Source organism: Lactuca virosa, chromosome 9 (assembly GCF_052849685.1).
Source record: "Lactuca virosa cultivar CGN04683 chromosome 9, Lactuca_virosa_CGN04683_v6, whole genome shotgun sequence".
NCBI lineage: Eukaryota > Viridiplantae > Streptophyta > Magnoliopsida > Asterales > Asteraceae > Lactuca > Lactuca virosa.
In genome coordinates, this window is record NC_136434.1 from 234,750,106 (window position 1) to 234,754,988 (window position 4,883).

General features: G+C 34.8%; 1 long non-coding RNA gene across 7 annotated transcripts; it reads right to left on the minus strand.

Moving 5' to 3' along the window:
• Positions 1-210: 210 nt before the first annotated feature.
• On the minus strand, positions 211-3,343 carry LOC145135704 (uncharacterized). 7 transcript variants are annotated; one of them, XR_013719986.1, is made up of 7 exons: positions 2,588-3,343; positions 2,360-2,500; positions 2,185-2,273; positions 1,813-2,089; positions 1,568-1,642; positions 838-904; positions 211-715 (listed from the first exon to the last, which is right to left on the minus strand). It is a non-coding gene; the product is annotated as an uncharacterized LOC145135704 (long non-coding RNA). The 7 variants fall into 7 exon arrangements; XR_013719984.1 differs by having other exon boundaries at positions 838-1,402; XR_013719981.1 differs by having other exon boundaries at positions 838-1,642.
• Between the last annotated feature and the right edge of the window lie 1,540 nt (positions 3,344-4,883).

A 4,883-nucleotide genomic window follows, 5' to 3' on the forward strand; every position in this document is an offset into this window, starting at 1 on the left:
GTAGGGAGAGCGTGATAGTTGTGTATAGATCTATATTGGGTCTGACAAACCCGCACCTAAGCTGCTTGCAACAGCTAGACCGGCAGGTCTGGGGTGACAAGTGTCATAACAATTCCGACGCCTGAAGAACGTCGAGTACGAGGTCTTTGAGTTTCAGTATGGTTATAACATCTCACATGGGGAATTAACAAAACACACAGTTCACGGGGATTTAAAGAGTTTTATTTAAATATAAAACCACACACACACAAGCATGATGATTTACTTACATATACTAAGTCTTGGTTCAGTTAAAACTACAACAAACCTTTAGAAAATATTGGATTTTCTAGAAACAAACTTGTAACAAACTTAAAGGAATATCCGTGCATTTTTCATTTATAAATTGCTTATGAACTCACCAGCTTTAATGCTGATACTCTTTCAAAAACAACTTGTATTCTTAGGTAATCAGTAATTCAGGTAACCACAAGATTTTTGAAGACAAGTTGCCAAGGCGCAGATTTCTTTTGAACTATTTTGATATCATATGTAATTTATTTGGAAACATGTATTTTGCAACAATGTAACCTTTTAAATTATATTTATGATGGTTGTGTTTACTTTCTTCACTATGGTTATGATATTGAGCATGACGTCCTCCGCCCCCGAACGTTTCCGCCGTTCCGGTTTGGGGGTGTGACAGTTCTCCATATCTACAACCAGTTTTGCAAATCTACAAACAAAATTTAATAAAAAGTCATTTAATTCAAATGTCAACAAGATAAATAAATAAATCACACCTCTGAGTTATGTGTACGATAATTTATAATTAGAGAAAATAGGAAAGCAATTTACCTAGAATAAGTTTCACATGAATGCTTTGTTGTCAAAGAAAAACCATCTCTTCTGCCTTTTCAAACACCTAAACACCAAAAAACCGTTTCATGATTTAGTAACCAATTAATAGCCATTAACACTTTTAGACGATAATTTTCATATGAAAACATTATTTGAGTTCCATAATTTATGCCTTACATTGAATGCCCCAGATTTAACAAAATTCAAAGGTAACTTCCGAATTTACTCTTGTAACTCGTTAAAATGTGATTAGATATAATAATTACATTTTAACTACAAAATTGAAACTTAATTAAACATGATTAGAGAAAAGTAGTTACATTATAACTACAAAATTAAAATATGACAATCAAGTTTAAATGCTCAAAAGAGCTTATGGATGTTATATGTTCTATGCTTTATAATCAAAATCTATAACTAAAATCATATTTTTTTTGTTAAATCAAATCAATGTACAAAAATGCCTCTATTTGCATTTTTTGCTATGAAAGCAATGCAAATGCCTTGACAGCAAAAACTCTATTTGTAAAGACCTTAGTTTCACTAACCGACCCACAGTAGTCTGCACATCAAACAAATTAACAAAAATTAATGGAAAACACATAATATACATAAACCCTCATCAAAATTACAAACTATTGGTTGCACAAACCGTGAAAAGAACCAACATCACATTATCAGTAACAATTTAATGAAATTGTTTGCATCTTCCAACCAATACACTCACACTAAATGCAGAGAGAAGAGAAGGCACCATCCACCCAAATTGTAAAGAATAGCAACATATGGGAAAACCAACATCCTACAAAATGACTCAGCCGACTCATTAGGAAAGTTTTTCTTAAAGAAAGAATTTCTCAAAAAAGTCAAAACAAAAGGACTCAAAAACTCATTTCGAGATGAATAAAAAAATAAAAACCAAAGCTTAAGAAGATACCATAGCAATAAGTATCAAGGAGTTCAAATGTTTACCTTTTTGCGGAGTTAATCTATGATGATGTCCTATGGGTTTGTATCTCCTTAATGGTTCTCCATATACACCATGAGAAACCCAAAATATGTTAAAAACAATATCGAAATGGAGTAATAACAACCACAATCAAAGCTAACCAGTTATAAAAAAAATTAAGCTATATCTCACATCTAAAAATGCTTATAGTTTTTTAGAAACATATAGAGAAACCACCTATCACCTCCTTCTCGGGGTGGGGGGATAACATGATCCTGGAACCAACTTCAATGATCTCTCCTATAAGGTCATTATATAACCATTTACTTAATTTATTTTCATATTCTTTAACAATGTCATAATTGAGAAAGAGAAAAATAAAGTAAAAAATTTACTTATCACAATCAGAACAATCTGTAAGTCGATCATCACAAAAAGAGTTGTCTAAGAAACTCGTAAACATCTTGTTGGTGTTTAGAAAGCCCTATAACAAAAAAAATCTATGAGAAGATGTAGGGAAAAGGGAGGAAGAAAGAAATTGTTGATGTAGAGAGGGATAAAAATAAACACCTAAAGATCTTCAAATATTTCTTAAGGCTGGTTACAATGTCTACAGCTCAAGAACTATCTGAAAGATTAAATTTCTTTTTTTGCAAGCAGGTCTCAAGATGACCTCCAGATCTCATGGCATATACAAAAAAATCACCAAATCTGCAAAACACCATGGTCAAATACTACCCCTGCGCCAAACTGAAGCATAAAAATGAAAAATAAAAATTTCCACGGTTAAAATCTTACTGCATTTGTTTCTATTTGTGTTCACCGATCTGGTGACAATGGTAGTGGAGCATTAGGCGGTGCAAAACGGTATCAGATAAGTCGTCTAATGGGGTCGTTGTACTGGACGACTGAAATTAGGTTAAAGAAAAGGGGGAGATAATTTGTTGAATAGAGATGGAGTGTATGCTCTAAAGGGGTGCACGTGAGAAAGGAGGGTACCATAGAGAAGATGGTAGATAGTGGTTAAGGGTTGATTACCGGTGGGGGTTGGGGATAATAGCGATGGAGGCGGTAGGTGATGGGCAGATTAGGGTTTCAAAAATAAAGAATAGGGTAAGTGATTGTTACAGGCAGAAAGAGTTAGAAAGAATGTGATGGTGGTCGGAATTCCAGTAGTTGGGGTTTCTTTGATAAAGATAAGAGAGACGGTTGTGATGCATTGGTGGTTTGGTATAGATAATAAAGGATTATCGGTTCTTGGTGGGTTTTGGAGTGGTGGAGAAGTGCAACCAAGTCTGGGAATTCAGAGGAGCACAAGATCGTAAAACATAGGAGGAGCATAAGATCGATATGATACAAGTATTGGTGGCAAAAAAAGGGGAAATCGGATTAGAAGGTTACATCAGAGAAGAAGGTTGCATCGGTAAGATAGACGCTGGAAGTGGATTAGAGGAAAAGTGGTTTGGTTTTACGACCGATGTTTCGTTAGATAGATAGCGAAGAGGTGATGGTTTAAATCTGGAAATTAAGAAGAGTGGAGGTGGGGGAGGGTTATATAAATGGTGAACAGGCGGAAGAGATGATATATATACATGGATCTAACAGATTTAATTGGTTTTGACCGATTCTATAGGCAGAAATCGAGGGAACATTGATTTAACTTTGACTAATTCATTTGTTGACCGGATAATTTTACGATGCATAAAATGATTGTAAATATCGCAATAAGGTTTGTACGACTTAAAATTCAGCATTTGACTAAATATGCTTTATAAGGTATATATATATATATATATATATATATATATATATATATATATATATATATATATATATATATATATATATATATATATATATATATATATATATATATATATATATATATATATAGGGTTGAGATCAGTTGAGAACTCATAGTTTCCCGAAAACCCGAGAACTAAAGATGGAGCGTTAGAGCAAAGAGTAAATTACACGGATGGTCCCTATGGTTAGGGGTTACTTGCACGTTTGGTCCCTAGGAAGATTTTTTAACTCGGACCATCCCTGAAGCTTAAATTTGTTACCCGCCCAGTCCCTTAAATCTTATTTTGTTGCGTATTTAGTCCATATTAAACATAAAAAGACAATTTTACCCTCATCAATTGTATTTCAGATTTTTTTTAATGAGAAAAAACATTTAATAAATAAGTCATGTGGGTCCCACCCACCTAATTACTTACGCCTATTTTTCTTGATTGTTATAATATGGTCGACTGCTTCTCCATCTTTAACGCTTACTTACTCCTCCCTCCTCTTCACTGTCGATTAAAAAATCTTCTCTCCATCTCCATAGTCGAGTTGCATCTCTTTCGTCCCCCTCTCCACTCCCCACCTGCTTCATTATTGATGGAACCTACCCAACCCTAAAAGTTCCCTTTTATGCCCTAACTATTGATGCAACAACGTGAATCGCGATAGCGATCTCGCCAAGCTGTCGCCTGCACCCTCGTCTTTATTGTCTCCGTTCTTATGTTTATCCCCATATGCAATTAATACTTCAAACTGTCGTTGGTCTGCATCATCAAGCAATCGTTGCTGCCCTCCATCGTCAATCTGATCAAGTGTTGGGGTTGTTGCAGGTTTTGATTAAAATCCTTTAAGTTTGTAGGTTCTGGTTGAAACCCATCGTCTCCGATATCTCCATTTCCGATGTCCGGGTTTTACAAATTCTGGTTGAAATCCTTTCATTCTTTGTATGTTCTAGTAATTCTTAAAAAATCTTCAACAAATATACAGTAATTTTGCTGAACTGAAGAACCCTAACGTCGATCTGTAGACCACTTTCTCTGCTCCGCTTACCTAGATTTGATTTTAGTAGGTTTGTTTCAGGTTTAGTTTTGATTTCATTTTGATTTCGTTAAGTTTTGATTTGGTTTGCTATTAAATATCAAAGTTAAAGAAACAACACATCTTGTTGGGAGCTTGAAGATTTCAGAAGGGTGGGTTGAGATGAAGGAATATGATGACCGGAGATGGGTAGATTGTGGCCGAAGTTAGGTACTCTTCATCGTTGTTGGGGAGACGAAGGAAGTATGTTTCAAAGGGGTGGGGG